Raw genomic sequence first — 18,902 nt, 5'->3', positions numbered from 1 at the left:
AATATGATCACAAATGTAGTGGGAAACAAAGTGAAAGTACTGGATAAGTGAAAACAAGGACAAAATGTACTATGATAAACAGGGACTGCTTGGTATAATCAGCACAATTTAAACTCTCTTTGATGACAACATGGAACTTGATATTGTCTCTAGGTGATCATTCACAACAATTACTTTCAGTAAAGATTACTACAAATAAAGGAGAAAGACCTGTTTATTTATCTGGAAGTTGATGCCATCCTTGGTCCTTCTCTTCTTTCAAAAAGTCAGGTGGAAAACATCTTAGAGTACAATTAATCACTGAAAAAAAATCTCACTACTCATTAGAGGCACCTGGGAAGCTTGGTTTTTAAAGGTACACCAGATCTCTGAGAGCAGGATTTGGGCGTCAGCTTTGGCGGCTGTTTATTTTTGAGACAGAGTCTCACTCTGCCACCGAGGCTCAAGTGTGGTGGCATGATCACAGCAAGCTACAGCTTCGACTTCCAGGGCTCATGCAATCCTCCCAACTCAGCTACCGGAATAGCTTGGACCACAGGCCTGCACCACCATGCCTGTCTAATTTATTTTATTTTTTATAGAGGCAGGATCTCCCTATGTTGCCCAGGTTGGCATCAGTGTTTTTTAAAATATCCCCCAGGTAATTCTCAAGTGTAGCCAACTTTAAGAATTATTAGGCTAAGATAAAATAAGTATTTGTCTTTTACCAAACTCATTCATAACTCCAAATTCTCATTAAAGGTTAGCAAGAAGTCCTTTGGCCTATAACTCCTTACAGTTCAGTTCACTCATTTGTATTACCTGCCTGACTACTAGAGGTATTTGAATTTTTAACCTCTAATCTAGACCAACCTCCTTACAATTAAGAGGAAAATGAAGCACCAACAGGTTAAATTACCTGCTCAATGTCACACGTTTATTAATGCCAAAAGCTGGTACTAACACTTAGCATCCTAAGCCTCAGAACATCTTTATGTTATTTTATAATATTTTATCCAAAAAAACTTGTGCTCAATTAAATAGCTAAATTAAGATATGATTACTTCCTGGACATGGAGAGTACTACCAAGGAAACATTAGAAAGTAATGTAAAAAGAGGACTCAGTAAAGAGCCTTGGAGATAGCGAAGGAAGAGGAGTAGGCAAAGAATACATGAATAAGAGAGGAGATTCAAAAGAAAGGAACCGGCTGGGCACCGTGGCTCACACCTGTAATCCCAGCACTTTCGGAGGCTAAGGCAGGTGCATCACAAGGTCAAGAGATCAAGACCATCCTGGCCAACATGATGAAACCCCGTCTCCACTAAAAATACAAAAATTAGCTAGGTATTGTGGCACATGCCTGTAGTCCCAGCTACTTGGGAGGCTGAGACAGGAGAACTGCTTGAACCCAGGAAGCAGAGGTTGCAGTGAGCCGAGATCATGCCACTGCACTCCAGCCTGGTGCCTGGCAACAGAGGGAGACTCCGTCTCAAAAAAAAAAAAAAAAAGAAGAATGGAACCTTAGTGAAATTTGTTTATTAATTACCTTGAGTACCTACTCCCTACAGGGCAGTGTGTACTAGGCCCTAAGGATAGAATAACAAAACAGACAGGGTGTCCCCATAAAACATACATTCTAATCTTATTCTTCTATAACTGACTTTGCAAATTAAAATATTTTTATTCCCCTTGAAATACAGTTTATAAGATTAATGTATAACCTTATCAGGTTGGCCTCCATTAACTTCAATCTACAAAAAGAATGAATTTACCAACATAAATAGAGGCATATGGTCCTATAAAACTGAATGACAAAAGAGAAGACATTAAAAAACCATTTAAAATGTGTAACACTACTTGTCAGATTTTATTATAAGATGTGATCTCAAGAATTTTCAGTCAAGGCGTGGTGGCTCAGTCCTGTAATCCAGCAGTTTGGGAGGCTAAGGCCGGCGGATCACCTGAGGTCAGATGTTCAAGACTAGCCTGGCCAATGGGATGAAACCGGATCTGTACTAAAAATACACAAAATGAGCCAGGCATGGTTGCAGGCGCCTGTAATCCCAACTACTCAGGAGGCTGAGGCAGCAGAATTGCTTGAGTCTGGGAGGTGGGGGTTGCAGTGAGCCAAGACTGCACCACTGCAATCCAGTCTGGGGAACAAGAGCGAAACTCCATCTCAAAAAAATAATAATATTAATTTTCAAAGGAAAGAATTTTTCTCATTAGGTAAATGTGTAAAACTGATTCCACTACCCACAATGGGTCGCATCACTGCCTTCTTTTTCTTTTCACCTTATTAAAGGGATTATCGTCTATAATCCCATGATAACAGAAGGGAAGAGTGCTAAGGAAAGGGCTCTGTAAAACAGTTCAGTTTGTGGAGTCAAAGATCAAGAGGCATCCCAGCCCTACCAAGTGACCTGGGGAAATTACTTGACCTCCCTGGTGTCTCACTTTCCTCCTCTCTAAAATTAGAGTAGCAATTCCCATCTCTCACAGAGTTGTGAACACTGAGAAAGTATAAATAAGTAAAGCTTAATGACGCCTATGAGAGTACCCACTGAAGAGCACATCTGGCCCCCTCCAGGAGATTCCCTCCTCCAGTGTTTATGCTCACCCTTGATCTGGCATGGGCATGGGCAACGGTGTTCACCTTCCAACCACGCTGATCATTCTGCTAGCAACAATGGTGTGGTGCACAGACCAGCTGAGCCCATGGGCATGTCAGAGTTAAAACCCACCTTTAAAAAGGTTGTTCCAAAGGCTTGCACAGCAAAGGGATGAAATATCTTCCTCAGATAAATGACAAAGTTACACTGTTTTCTATACTGGTATGAGAACACAAGCCTTGCCTAAGATTTCTATCTGAAAGTCAACCAAAACATTCTCACTCAAAGTAAGATACAATCTGACTGACATTTCAAAAGCTTTAAAGAAGGAACTAACTGGATAATAGCATCGCTAGCATCACTGAGGAATGTAATGATGTCTATTTGGCTGGGAGATATAGACTGGAGAAAGTCTTTCTGAAAGGAATTGCATATAGGCTATATTTAACATATTTTATAAAACACTGCTGCCCATGAGGTAACAAATGATCACAATATGGGACACTGGGTAAATAAGAAGAAAACTAAACAGAAAATATGTTGATTTATGGAGCTCTATTGACTTACAAGAAAATGGCATTTTAAAAAAATTTCAGCAATCGAATGCAATGCAGAGAACACCAATCTAACCTACCTAAGCAGCAGGCCAACCCCAGCTAGTGAGAGGTCAAGCTGTAATCTATACATACATCTGGACAGATTTAATTCACAGTCTTCACCATGCCCGCAAACAGGGAGTTACTGCTCTTAATTCCATTCCATTTAGAACTTGAGAAGTGATCACCCCAGTACCTACATGGCTGGCTCTGTCTCATTTAGGTCTTGGCCTAAATGCCACTTTGTCGGGGAGCCTTCTCCACCACCACATCTAAGTGACTCCATCTCTACCCAGTGATTCTCTATGACTGCATCTAGTTTGGTTCCTCCAGGGCAGAAGTTCCAACTATTTGATTCCCGGTATCTTACATACTGTCTGGTAGACAGCAAGAAAGGGATAAAAAGAGGAAGGAAGAAAGAAACTTTTCCTTTTTCTTCTTCTACCTAAGGACAGGGGTGTACAAAGCTGGTTGTTCTGAAACAGAAAGTAAACTAACAGTGGCTGGTGCTTATGAAAATCCACCTGATAGATTCTTTTTTTGGGCATTCGCTAGATAGAATTGGGAACATACTCTCCCAAGGACACAACATTGTAAATATAACTTTATTTTATTACTATGACCTAAGCAATCTGTGGTTTATGTAGGCTTTTGTAAGGCAGCTCAGAAACTTAAATATTATTTAAAATATTTTTTCTTTAAGACAATATGTTCCAAATGCTAAATAAAGTAACTTTATGGCTGAGTGAGACGGCTCAACTACAGTCACAGCACTTTGGGAGGCTGAAGTGGGAGAATCACTTGAGACCAGGAGTTTGAAATCAGTCTAGGCAGCATAGCAAGCCCCTGTGTCTACAAAAAATTTATAAAATTTGCTGGGTGTAGTGGCATATGCAAGCAGTTCCAACTACACAGGAGGCTGAGGTGGGAGAATCACTTGAATCTGGTCAAGGCTGCAATGACCCATGATCACACCACTGCACTCCAGCCTAGATGACAAGAGTGAGATCCTGTATCAAAAATAATATTCCATTTGCTTCACGGCAAGTAATAATATAATAAGGTACTAATATAATGTGTTATCATGTTTTGTAAAAATCTACAAATTAAGATTATTACTGGCCTGGTGCAGTGGACAATTTTGGGGTTGAGGCAGGTGGATCACCTGAGGTCAGGAGGTCAAGACAAGCCTGGCCAACATGGTGAAACCCCATCTCTATTAAATCTAACAATTAGCTGGGCATGGTAGTGTGTACCTACAATTCCAGCTACTCAGGAGGCTAAGGCACAAGACTCGCTTAAACCCAGGAGGCAGAGGTCACAGTATGCCAAAATCATTCCACTATACTCCAGCCTGGGTGATGGAGTGAGACTCTGTTTCAAAAAAAAAAAAAAAAATTAATTTTTTCTTAAACTAGCTTGAATTCCTCTACCTTCTCAGCTGTTATCTATGTGCCCTTGAATAAGCAGATTAAGCTCTGTGGGACTAAGGACATCTTATCCATAAAGAGAAAAAAGTAGACTAAAAGTTGACCAACCACCTCCAAAATTCTGTAATAATGAAGGGAAAATAAGGTCACAAATCCCTATGTTTTTCCTTGTTGAATTTTGGTTATTTTCTATTTTAAGTTAACATGAAGCAAAATGCAATTATTACAGACTTCATATTGACTGAAATATCTTACAAACACATTTCTTTGCTGTTTAGTAAAAGCGTAAGAAAAGTACTTGAGAACAGCCAAACTGCTCAGATGCCAAAAATTGGTAAAGATAAAAGAAGATGTTGAAAACACCAAATTGTAACTCATCAGATTAGGAATGGTATCTTACATATTAAGAGGTTAAATAAGCACAGAGTTTCAGCCTTGATAATAAGAGGCAATGAGTGACTGAATATATAGACCTAAATGTAAGCTGATATAATTTGTTATTACCATAGAATTCTAGCTACCCACTATTTCTTTTTGTTTTTATTTTATTTTATTTTATTTTATTTTGAGGCAGGGTCTCACTCTGTTGCCCAAGCTGGAATGCAGTGGTGCAATCTTGGCTCACTGCAACCTCTGCCTCCCAAGCTCAAGTGATTCCCCTGCCTCAGCCTCCTAGGTAGCTGGGTCTACAGATACTTGCCACCACACCTGGCTAATTTTTTAAATTTTCTATAGAGACAGGGTTTCACCCAGGCTGGTCTCAAACTCCTGGGCTCAAGCAGTGAGTCTACCTTGGCCTCCCAAAGTGCTAGGATTATAGGTGTGAGCCACCATGCCCAACTGCTACCCCCTATTTCTGTGAGTGGAAAACAAAATACATCAGAGAATAACAGGAACTGTAAAATTTTTAGTGACTACTCTATATTCTATAGAAGACACTTTATGCTATCTTTGCATAAAAAAAGTAAATCCAGGCATCAGAAAAAATCCTCTCCAAACTAAATATAATATTACCACCATGATTCAGCAATTCCATTTCTGGGCTATGCCTGAAAGAATTGAAGTCAGATATTTGTACACCAATATTCACGGCAGCATTATAAACATAGCCAAAAGAAAAAACAACTCAAATGTTTCTTAAGAAATGGATGCTAAATAATGCTATAGGTTGGCCGGATGTGGTGGCTCGCACCTATAGTCCTAGCACTTTGGGAGGCCGAGGTGGGTTGATCAAGTGAGGTCAGGAGTTCGAGACCAGCCAGGCCAACATGGTGAAATCCCGTCACTACTAAAAATACAAAAATCAGCTGGGCGTGGTGGTGCACACCTGTAATCCCAGCTACTCAGGAGGCTGGGGCAGGAGAATTGCTTGAACTTGCAAGGTGGAGGTTGCAGTGAGCCGAAATAGTGCCACTGCACTCCAGCCTGGGCAACAGAGTAAGACTCCATCTTCAAAAAAAATAATAATAATCCTAACACTTTGGGAGGCAGAGGCAGGCAGAACACTTGAGGTCAGTAGTTTGAAACCAGCCTCGAAAACATGGCAAAAGCCCCTTCTCTACTAAAAACACACACAAAAAAATTAGCTGGGCATGGTGGTGGGTGTCTGCAATCCCAGCAACTCATGAGACTGAGGCAGGAGAATTGCTTGAACCTGGGAGGCAGAGGTTGCAGTGAGCTGAGATTACTCCATTGCACTCCAGTCTGGATGACAGAGTAAGGTTCTGTCTCAGAGAATAAAAATTAAATAAAAACTTTAAAAACACAAAAATGTGGTATAGAAACAACAGAGTAACATTCTGCTTTAAAAAGGAATAGCATTCTGATACACAAACACAGAGGAACCTTGAGGACACCATGCTGAGTGAAGCCGGTCAGTCACAAAAGAACCTTTTTTTTTTTTTTGAGGTGGAGTGTCGCTCTGTTGCCCAGCCTGGAGTGCAATGGCACAATTTCAGCTCACGGCAACCTCTGACTCCCAGGTTCAAGCAATTATCCTGCCTCAGCCTCCCAAGTAGCTGGGATTACAGGTGCATGCAACCATGCCCTGATAATTGTCATACTTTTATTTATTTATTTATTTATTTATTTATTTATTTATTTATTTATTTTTTATCTCATTTTTTGAATTTTGCTCTTGTTGCCCAGGCTGGAGTGCAATGGCACCATCTTGACTCACTGCAACCTCTGCCTCCCAGGTTCAAGTGATTCTCCTGCCTCAGCCTCCCGAGTAGCTGGGACCACAGGTGCCCACCACCATGCCAGCTAATTTTTTGTATTTTTAGTAGAGATAGGGTTTCACCATGTTAGCCACACTGGTCTCAAACTCTTGACCTCAGGTAATCCACCTGTCTCAGCCTCCCAAGTGCTGAGATTATAGGCCTGAGCCACCTTGCCTGGCTTAAAAAAGAACAAATATTTTATGATTCCCCTTAAATAAGGTACGTAGAGTAGTCAAACTCATAGAGATAGAAAGCAAAATGACAGCTGCAAGGGCTAAAGGGAGGGGAGATAGGGAGTTATTGTTTAATGAGTACAGAGTTTAGGAAGCCGAAAAAGTTCTGCAAATGGATAATACTGATGGTTATACAACACTGTGAATATACTTAAGGCCACTGAACTGTATCCTTAAAAAATGGCTAAGACAGTACATTTTGTGTTATGTATGTAAAAAAGCATGTATTTTACAAAACCATTACTGTTAAAATCCTTAAAAAGACAAAGCAGCCTGGGCGTAGTGGCTCACACTTGTAATCCCAGCCCTTTGGGAGGCCAAGACAGGAGGATTGCTTGAGCCCGAGAGTTTGAGATCAGCCTAAGCAACAAAGCAAAAGATTCTGTCTCTAGAAAAAATAAAAAAGAAATAAAAAATTAACCAGGCATGGCACTGCATGCCTCTTGTACCAGCTACCTGACAGGCTGAGGCAGGAAGACTGCTTGAGACCTGGAGATCCAGGCTGCAGTGAGCCATGTTCATACCATTGCACTTCAGCTTGGGTAAGAGAGCAAGACTCTGCCTCAAAAAAAAAAAAAAAAAAAAAAAAAAAAATTTATGTATTTATATAAATTTTTATATAAGAGAGAGAGCAATCTTACATTCAAATTTAGTACTGCTAAAAACATAAACAGAACATATAAAGACAGAAATATAAAAAAAGACAGAAATATAATTATACCCAAACTAATATTTCATTACTAATAATTTTATTTGAATAGAGACAGATCTTACAATGGTACCCACATTGGTCTCAAACTCCTGGCCTCAAGTGATCCTCCTGTCTTGGCCTCCCAAAGTGCTGAGATTACAGGCATGAGCCACCAGGCCTGGCTACTAATATTTTATGTGAAGCATCCAGTATGCATATATAGAATGCTGCCAAATTTCAGAATTTTTTTTTCCCAAAAGCTGGGTTATTTTAGCACATGAAAGGCTCTGATATGTTTCTATATAGTTAATTATAGTAAACACTTTATTTTTATTCATTTCTCCCAAAGGACACATTTTTATGAAGATATAAAATACTACATGTTGCCAATTCTTATAATTCATACTTTTATTCCGATAATTCACACTCATTTGTCAGAAATGCTATGAAAATTTCTTAACAGTTTGCTCTAAAACTGGTCCTAAATAACAGAGATTACCAAACAGCTGACACAGCGTTAGCATCTTGTTCTGAAGTAAATGTATTAACTACTGAACCGCAAAAGCCTCTACAACAGTGGCTCTAATCAGAATTTTGTTATGGATACAAGTTTCCTGGTTTTGCTGGTTATTTATTTTTACTTAATAGACACTTATATAGCACATTCTATGTGCTGGTCAGGCACTGGTCCAAGTGCTTTACAACAGTAACGGTATCTTTTCATAAAAAGCAGTACTAACGATGGCCCAGCGTGTCATTTTTTTGTTTTGTTAGAGCTTTACGGTTCTGTTTCACTGTCCTGAGGGCTCAGAGATGTTCTCCTACATTCATCCTCTAAGAGCTTTATAGTTTTGCTTTTCACTTTTAGATATTTTGATCTACTTGGAATCGTGTTTTATATACAGTATGATATAGAGGTAAGACGCCCATGTTTCCTAATAGATATATAAATTATCTAGTAGTATTTACTGAAAAGCTTATCCTTTCTCACTGTATTGCAACTCCACCTTTGCCATAAATCAGATGAACTATATATGTATGGATCTGTTTCTGGACTATTGGTTGATTTCTATTTCCTTGTGTCAAAATTTCTTAATTCTGTTTTCTTAATTATGTGTCTTAAAGAGCATAAAAACAACCTAAAGAGCTTGTTAAAACATTGAGTTCTTGGCTCCAACCTCAAAGGTTCTGATTGAATAGGGTTTAGGGTGGAGCCAGAGAACTTCCATTTGGAACAAGCTCCCAGGTGACATGATTCTGCTAGTCCAAGGCCTCCAATTTGATGAGCACTGTCTTAAAACAGTGTCGAGAGATGCTGAGTGTATGACTGCTGAGAAATGCTGAATGTAAGATAAAATATATTGTTTGCTAAGAATGACAAGGAAAACCTAGCCGCCCCTTGTCCCCCGCCAAGTGGAAAACTACTTGGGGCATTCTAAAGTAGCAAGACAGTATATCATACAACAGTTAAAACAATTCTTTAAAGCACGGGATATGTGACCCTGCCCCTGTGGCTCCCTCGTGGAGAATACTTTTTAGTTTGTCTGTGATCAGTGGTGAGCAGGCACCAGCTGCCTACCTAGTTTATTTTTATTCTATGAGAAAACACTAAACACCTGTTTGTTAATAATAATCACCTGTTCAGAGAAAATAACTATGTGGGTCAGCGTCTGCTTGAGGCTTTCAGCCCAGAATGCTGTCAGCCCCTGAGGCTCTCAGCTCGGAAGGCTGTTGGCCCCGGATAGTCCCACTTTGCGGTTCTATCTGGGAGTCTGCTTCTCAATGCCTTCAGTGCCACCTGGGTGGGGGCCTGTATGGCCGAGCTGGTCTCAGTAAAATAGGTCTTGCTGTCTGGTCACAGAAGTCCTCTCCTCCAGCTCTGTTCCTCAAGACTGCTATATCCTTAGTCCTCTGAATTTCCATATGAATTTCAAAGTCAGCTTTTAGTTCCACAAAAAAACAACAGAAACAATAAATACAAATTCAAATGGCTGGGACTTTGTTATGGATTGCATTAATTAATGTAGATTAATTTGGAAAGACTTGAAATTTTAAAACATGAGGTCCTCCATGAACAAGACATATCCCTCCATTTATTTACATCTTCATTAATTTCTCTTAATTATGTTTTACAGATTTTTTTTTTTTTAGACAGGCTGTTATCCAGGCTGGAGTACAGTGGCTCAATCTCAGCTCACTGCAACCTCCACCTCCTGGGTTCAAGTGATTCTCAGCCTCCCAAGTAAATGGGATTACAAGCATGCACGACTACACGTGGCTCATTTTTTTTTTTAAGAAGAGACAGAGTTTTACCATGTTGGCCAGGCTGGTCTTGAATTTCTGACCTCAAGTGACTGCCCACTTCGGCCTCCCAAAGTGCTGCGATTAGAGGTGTGAGCCACTGTGCCCAGCCAGACTTTTAGCATAGAGATCTTGTAAATCTTTTGATAGGTTTATTCTTAGGAATTTGATGGTTTTTTTTTTTTTTTATACTATTACAAATGCTGCTTTTCTCTTTTTAATTTTTAAAAATTGTGATAAAATACATATAACAAAATGTACCATCTTAACAATTTTTAAACACAGTGCAGTAATGTTAAGTACATTCCCATTGTTGTACAACCAATCTCCAGAACTCTTTTCATCACAGCTGAAACTCTATACCAGGCGTCCCCAAACTTTTTACACAGGGGGCCAGTTCACTGTCCCTCAGACCGTTGGAGGGCCGCCACATACTGTGCTCCTCACTGACCACCAATGAAAGAGGTGCCCCTTCCTGAAGTGCGGCAGGGGGCCGGATAAATGGCCTCAGGGGGCTGCATGCGGCCCGCGGGCTGTAGTTTGGGGATGCCTGCTCTATACACATTAAACAACTCCTAATCCCCCTTCCTCCAGCACCTAGCAACCAGTTCTGCTTTTTGGCTCCATGAATTTTGACTACTCTAGGTACTTCATGTGGAATTACATAGTTGTAAATGCTGTCTTATTTTAAACCATGGATTCTATAAACTGTGGTAATTGATGAAATATCAGCTCACTAAATTATAAGTATTTGGCTAAAAATCCAAATGGGGTTTGAAAAAGAACCCTAAGAAAGTTAGTCTATTAAAAAAATCCCCCACCTCATGGCTGGGTGTGGTTGCTCACACCTGTAATCCTAGGACTGTGGGAGGCCGAGATGGGCAGATCACTTGAGCCCAGGAATTCAAGACCAGCCTGAGCGACATGGGCAGACCCATCTCCACACACAAATTAAAGAATTAAAAAAGAAAGTCCCCACTTTCAGAATTAGGACACTGCTGAAGAACCTCATGCCATTTGCATCCATGTACTTACCCATGAAATGGAATTTCCACTACTTTTACACATCAAAACAAAGGCCAGAAACCACTTACGAGTGATAACATTTATATGCCTATCTTAAGAAAAGTTCTTTCATTTCTTACCTCTCATTGACCAAAATCCATAAAAGATGACCCACTGAGCCAGTAAACTTTTACAAGAATATAATTTTTTCATATGCTTTTAATATTTTTCTGATTTGTGAATACTGAAATAAACTCCAGTATATTTCTTTTATTTATAGTTATAATGTTTTATAAATTAAAGAATCAATTCACTTCAGCAATTGTTGATAAGGTGTGTAAGAGGATATTTTGAGAACAAAATGGAGGCATTCACTAAAGATTAAGAGATGCTGCTCTGCAAACCTTAGTGGGAACTTAGCACTTAAAGATGTATCACCTGAGCTGATGCTCAGACTCATACTAACATCTGAGGAAACTCAGCTGGCTGCCTGAAATGTAAAGGTCAGTGAATATCACTTCAATTCACACTAAAAAGTAAATTTTTGGTGGTTGCAGTAGCTCACACCTGTAATCCCAGCACTTTGGGAGGTTGAGGTAAGGTAGGTGGATCACTTGAGGTCAGGAGTTCAAGACCAGCCTGATCAACAGCGTGAACACACAACTCTTATTAAAAATACAAATTACCTGGGCATGGTGGCACACACCTGTAATCCCAGCTAACTGAGTGGCTGAGGCAGAAGAATCACTTGAACCCAGGAGGTGGAGGTTGCAGTGAGCCGAGATCTCACCATTGCACTCCAGCCTGGGTAACAAGAGCAAAACTCTGTCTAAAAAGAAAAAAAAAAAAAAAAAAAAAAGTGGGGCTGGGCATGGTAGCTCACGCCTGTAATCCCAGACCTTTGGGAGGCCGAGCAAGGTTTATCACCTGAGGTCAGGAGCTCAAGATTAGCCTGGGCAACATGGTGAAATACTGTCTCTAACTAAAAACACAAAAATTAGCTGAGTGCGGTGGTGTGTGCCTGTAATCCCAGCTATTCAAGAGGCTGAGGCAGGAGAATCACTTGAGCCTAGGAGGCGGAGGTTGCAGAGAGCTGAGATTGCACCATTGCATTCCAGCCTGGGCAACAGAACGAGACCCTCAAAAAAAAAAAAAAAAAAAAAAAAAAGTAAATATTCATATGATGACAAGTTATATACATACATACGAGGGACTTACTATTTTATTCAGCTAGCAATTTCCCACTGTTACGTGCATTTCCCCCATTCCCCAGAAAAATAGCAAAGAAAAATCTGTACTACCTGATTCCTCAAGGACCTAGAAAAAGAAATTCCATTTGACCCAGCAATCCCATTACTGGGTATATATCCAAAGGATTATAAATCGTTCTACTATAAGGACACATGCAAACGAATGTTCACTGCAGCACTGTTTACAATAGCAAAGACCTGGAACCAACCCAAATGCCCATCGATGATAGACTGGACAGGGAAAATGTGGCACACATACACCATGGAATATTATGCAGCCATCAAAAATGATGAGTTTGTGTCCTTTGTAGGGACATGGATGAACCTGGAAACCATCATTCTCAGCAAACTGACACAAGAGCAGAAAATCAGCCACATGTTCTTACTCATAGGTGGGTGTTGAACAATGAGAACACATGGACACAGGGAGGGGAGCACTACACACTGGGGTCTGTTGGGGGAAATAGGGGAGGGACAGCGGGGGGTGGGGAGTTGGGGAGAGATAGCATGGGGAGAAATGCCAGATATAGGTGAAGGGGAAGAAGGCAGCAAATCACACTGCCACGTGTGTACCTATGCAACAATCTTGCATGTTCTTCACATGTACCCCAAAACCTAAAATGCAATAAAATAAATAAATAAAAAAAGAAAGAAAAATCCGTACCACCATCAAAGAGGATCTAGAGTGTTGTTTCTAATCAAAACAAATTTCCTTTTCATTCTTAACACTGCACATTTCAAATAACGTTCTTCCAAAGGTCACTACGATCCCTTCAAATGACAAACAATCAGGCTACTCCTTTAAACATGAAGGTGCTTTTAGATAGCTGTTTTTTCCATACATAAATCAAAGCAGCTCAGAGCTCTCCTTGTGCATGACTGTTTGGCTACACTAAAGCCAAATCGGATGATGCCCACCCAGGTCATGCTGACCTTCCAAGGCAAGGAACAAAGAAATACTATAAAAAGAAGAACTGTCCCCGCTTTTTAATGATCTACTTAAAAGAGCATTCATTTCTGAAATCAGTACCAAATGACAATAAGCTTAAAATTCCAAGTTTAATCTATAAATAGTTCCCAGTAGAAGTGGAACAGCAGCCCAAATCCACTATCCTTGCTTGGTAGGTCATTTAAAAACTTTCTCACATCTATTTTCCCAAAGTCTTACTCTGAACAAATGGACCCAGATACAACTTAAATTCTCCCACATCCTTGCCTTTGCTTTGCTGTATCACTCCGTCTAAACATCATTATCTGCTGTTCAAGCTACAACTCAAGTCCTCCCTTAGTGAACAAAGCAACTCAAGTCCTCCCTTTGACTGCTCAGTCCTGAATATTTTCTTCCTTTCTAAGCAGCTAAGGGATATCTTTATCTGTGCTATCAATTTGTAGCTTAAACTGTCTAGTATTGCTAAGTACAGTTTCATAAATTTATCTAATCTGGGTTAAATTAAAAATTCCATGACTTGCTTTATGCCTTTATTTTTTCCACAATATCTAGTAGCATGCTTGACAAATTTTAAAACTGGATCTTCTGTCATTAAGCTTTTAAACTCTCTCTGCTATGCAAATTTTCATATAGCAAAGACAGCAGAGATCAATCTGTTGGTCACTTGGCTTCCTCAAAAAAGAAAAACCTTCTGCATTCAGGAGACTTTAAGCCAAATGTTCTATAACAAAACCATGTTTTTTTCCTCATGATCATTAAAGCAAGCAATGTTACTCGAGGACCCGCTGTACACTGTCTCAATTCAAGTCACTTTCCAAAAATCTACTTATGGTGACCTTAAGTGAGGGCTTACTGTATATCCTTCACCAAAATTCCTCAAATTTTAACATTTTGCCACATGACCAATAGTTTACTTTCCACACCAGATATAGATTCTACTTAAAACAGCATTTACAGACTTAATTTCTACTAATTAGCTACTTTTATATTAACACAAGTTGCTTGAAATCATACATTAATACTTCACTTTATTTCAATTACCTATGCCATTCTATATACAAGTGTCATGTGTTAAGAAATCTTAAGATTTTATATTCATCCTAGCTATCTTTCTGTTTTTGTTGACTCTCAATCACAAAGGGGAAAAAATTCAACAAATATTTTTTCAGTATCAATAATCTGTGTTAAATGCGAAGGGTCAAAAGTGCCCCCAATTCAAGCTCTAAACAATATATTCCTCCCATTAAATTTGAGGTTTATTTTGCATGCAGGTTTCCAAAAACATTTGGGGAAAACTAGCTTGATTTTGCCTTAAGAAAGTAGTAAACTTCATAATGAATATGAACACTTACTGAGAAACATTAAGTTCACCCTGCCCCCGTGGCTCCTTTGTGGAGGATACCTTGTAGTTTGCAATTAGTGGTAGGCAGGTTGCAGCTGTCTACTTGGTATATGCCTGAGTTATGTGTATATGTAAAACACCTGTGTATTAATAAGAATCACCTGTTACAGAGCAAATAAATACGTGGACGAATCTCTGCTCAGGGCCTTCAGTCTGGAGAGCTGCAAGCCCCAGAGGCTCTCAGGCTGTTGGTTCCCCAGCAGAGATCCACTCTGTTGGCCATCTGGGTCTGCCTCTCACTGCCTTGTAATACCTTCGGCCTGCCTGGGTGGGAGTCTCCCAGCCAACACTAAGCAATTTGGTTCTCAGTAAACATTAAGCAATTTCCTACTAGGAATTTGTTCTCCTACATTTCTTCCACTTAATAATTAGGTAAGTTGAATAGTTTGTGGGTTGTACTTCTGAAAACGGTGGCATAGTATAATCAATATTGAAACTCAAATCTATATTAATCTTAAATAGTACAGCTCTAAATAACACATGTAAATCCTTCCCTTTAGTGAAGTATATGTCAGACAAATAAAATCCATATTCAGTACTGTGACCTGTTTTGACAAATGTATACACCTATATAACCACTATTAAATCAAATTTCCCATCATCCTAAAATGTTCCCTTGCAACATTTTGTAATCAGTCTGTGATCTATCTTCTGTCATTACAATGTAGTTTTGCTATTCTAGAATTTCCATTAAATAAAATCATACCTTTTTTTTTTTTTTTTTTTTTGAGGCAGAGTGTAACTCTGTCACCCAGGCTAGAGTGCAGTGGCGCAATCTTGGGTCACTGCAACTCTGCCTCCCGGATTCAAGTAATTCTCCTGCCTCAGACTCCCAAGTAGCTGGCACTACAGGCACACACCACCACTCCTGGCTAATTTATGTATTTTTTAGTAGAGATGGGGTTTCACCATATTGGCCAGGCTGGTCTCGAACTCATGACCTTGTGATCCTCCCACCTCAGCCTCCCAAAATGCTGGGATTACAGGCAAGAGCCACTATCCAGGAAATAGCCTGGCTTCTCTAACTTATAATAATGTGTCTGAAATTCATCCATGCTGTTGCATTTATCCGTATTTCATAACTTCTTATTGTTGAGCATTATTTCTTTTTTGTTGTTTTTATTTTTTATTTTTTTGTTTTTTATGTTGAGTATTATTTAATCAGAGGGATACACAGCAGCTTATCATTTGTTGATGGACATTTGGGTTATTTACAGTTTTAAGCTATTATGGATAAAACAGCCATGAGTATTTGTGTACAACTCTTTGTGAGGACATATACTTTCATTTCTCATAGCTAAATACCTAGAGATATAATTGATGATTAATTTTATGAGAAAATGCCAACCTGTGTTCCAAAGTGGTTGTGCCATTTTACATTACCACCAGCATTGTACGAGAGTTCCAACTGCCCTACACGGTGTTATGTAAGTCTTTTCAGTAATGTATAGTGGTATCTTGTGGTTTTAATTTGCATTTCCCTGATGACTAATGATATCACACATCTTTCAAGCACTTCTTGGTCACGTATATATCTTTGTTCAAGTGTCTGTTCAAATATTGTGTCCATATTTAATTGGTTGGTTTCTACTATTATTGAGTTGAAAGGGGTCTTTATCCTAAGTAAAAGTCTTCTGTGAGATACGTGCAGTATAAATATTTTCTCCTAGTCTACGGCTGGTGTTTCATTTTCTTAATGTCTTCAAAGAGCAGAAGGTTCTAATGTTAATAAAGTCCAATTTATCACTCTTTTTCTTTTATGGTTCATGTACTTAGTGTCCTAGCTAAAATTTCTTCACTACCCAATGTTACAATTTTGCTTGAAGAAAACATAGGAGAAAAATTCTGTGACATTGGGATCAATGATTTAACTTCACAACTAACCTCCACATATAAATTTCTTCTGTGTTTTCTTCTTTGGTCCATGGATAAAATATGCAGTTTAGTTGTTTGGTTTACAAACATCTGGGGTTTTTCTAGATATCAAATAGTAACTTATGTCATTTAATTCAATTGTGGAAAAAACTAGGTACTATATGTCATCAACTTCTTAATTTGTACATTTGTTCTTTCATTTATGGAGATTTGTTTTATGTCTCAGTATATGGTCTTGCTGCACTCACCACATGCATTTGAAAAGACCACGTATTTCAAGTGTACTCCATAAACATCAATTAAGTGAAAATGGCTGATAATGTTTATCCAATTTACCTATTTACTTACTTGCTGTTTGCCAAGCTGTTCTAACAATTGCTGACAGAGGTGTTAAAATATTCAACCATGATTGTGACATTGCCTATTTTTCAGTTTAGTTCTATCCATTTTTGTTTCCATATACTGTGTAGCCATTACTAGATACATACACATTTATAATCATCATGTCTTCCTGGTAAACATTCCTTTTATTATATTTTTTAAAATATTCCTTTTATTGTAAAGTGGTCTTCCCTGTCCCCGGAAATATTCTTTGTAATGAAACCTATTTTACTTTACATTAATTTAGCAAATCTAGACTTTTTATATTTAGTGTTTTCATGGGATAATAGTTTCCATCCATTTATTGTCAACTCATCTGAGTCTTTACATTTAAAGTACATTTAAAGTACATCTCTTCTTGGAAGCATTTAGCTGTGTCTTGCTTTTTAATTCCATTATCAATGTTTGACTTTTATTTGGAGTATTTATCCATAAGCATTTAACATAATTACTGATATGGCTGGGTTTAGATATACCGTTTTACCCTTTTTTGTTGTTGTTCCATTATGCTGCTTTTTCTGCCTTCTTTTTAGATGATCTGAATATATTTTAGGTTGTCACTTTGACTTCTTACTGGATTTTTAGCCAGATGCCTTTGCATTTTTAAGTGGTTGCTCTAGAACAGGCGTCCCCAAACTTTTTACACAGGGGACCAGTTCACTGTCCCTCAGACCGTTGGAGGGCCGCCACATACCGTGCTCCTCTCACTGACCACCAATGAAAGAGGTGCCCCTTCCTGAAGTGCAGCAGGGGGCCGGATAAATGGCCTCAGGGGGCCGCATGCGGCCCCCGGGCTGTAGTTTGGGGACGCCTGCTCTAGAATAACAATATCTTTAATTTCCACAACCTATAATAGTGGAAAATTAGGCTGAGCACATGGTGGATCATGCCTGTAATCCCAGCACTTTGGGAGGCCGAAGCAAGTGGATCACAAGGTCAGGAGAACGAGACCATCCTGGCTAACACGGTGAAATTCTATCTCTATTAAAAATACAAAAAAATTAGTCAGGTGTCGTGGCATGCGTCTGTAGTCCCAGCTACTCAGGAGGCTGAGGCAGGAGAATTGCTTGAATCTGGGAGGCGGAGGTTGCAGTGAGCTGAGATCTCGCCATGGCACTCCAGCCTAGGCAACAGACGGGGACTCTGTCTCAAAAAAAGATGTTCCACTGCCTCTGCCCTTCATAGTTTTGGATGAGAAGTTAAAGGCATTTGCAGTGGTCTTTCCCCTTGTATAATGTATCCTTTTTCTCTACAAATTCCTTTATTTTTGACCATTACCAGCATTTTTCCTTTATACCACTAAGCACAGTTTTCCGTTATACCACTAAGCTTTTTAAAAAAATTGTCTGCTAATTCCAACATCCAGGTCATCTTAACATCAGAATCCATAGACTCTTTTCTCTTGAGAATAGTACACATTTTCTTCATTCCTATTTGCTGAGCAACTCTGGAGGGTATCCTATAAATTGTGAATGTTATGTTCTGAAAACTGAATTTAATTATATTGTTCTAAAGTATTAGCCTCTTTAAAAACACACATAGCCAGACATGGTGTCAAATACCTGTAGTCCCAGTTACTCAGGAGGCTGAAATGGAAGGATCTCTCAAGCCCACGAGTTCAAGACCAGCCTGAGCAACATTACAAAACCCTGTCTCTACAAACTAGCCAGACTGTGATGGTACATGCCTGTAGTCCCAACTACTTGGGAAGCTGAGACAGGAGAATCACTTCAACCCAGGAATTCAAGGCTGCAGTGATTACAACCATGCCCCTGCACTGCAGCTGCAGTAACAGAAAAAGACCCTGTCTCAAAACAAAATGAAAACCCCCACAAAATTTGTTTTGACTGAACCTGCACACATAGTCTCCTGGGTTAACTGCTCAAATCTCATCTGACTTTATCCTTAGCTGAGTTGTTTAGAGTATGCCCTACACATATTTGCATGGCTTAAGGAAGAGCCAGGATAACATTT

The 18,902-nt window shown here is 39.3% G+C and overlaps 1 protein-coding gene across 1 annotated transcript in view; it reads right to left on the bottom strand.

Moving 5' to 3' along the window:
• Window positions 1–18,902, bottom strand: part of TTC27 (tetratricopeptide repeat domain 27) — a 197,595-nt gene that overhangs the window by 126,920 nt on the left and 51,773 nt on the right. The gene's annotated exons all lie outside the window — the stretch shown is intronic.

Source organism: Saimiri boliviensis, chromosome 1 (genome assembly GCF_048565385.1).
Source record: "Saimiri boliviensis isolate mSaiBol1 chromosome 1, mSaiBol1.pri, whole genome shotgun sequence".
NCBI lineage: Eukaryota > Metazoa > Chordata > Mammalia > Primates > Cebidae > Saimiri > Saimiri boliviensis.
The sequence above is the reverse complement of the archived record's forward strand: the minus strand, read 5'-3'. Positions and strand labels throughout refer to the sequence as shown.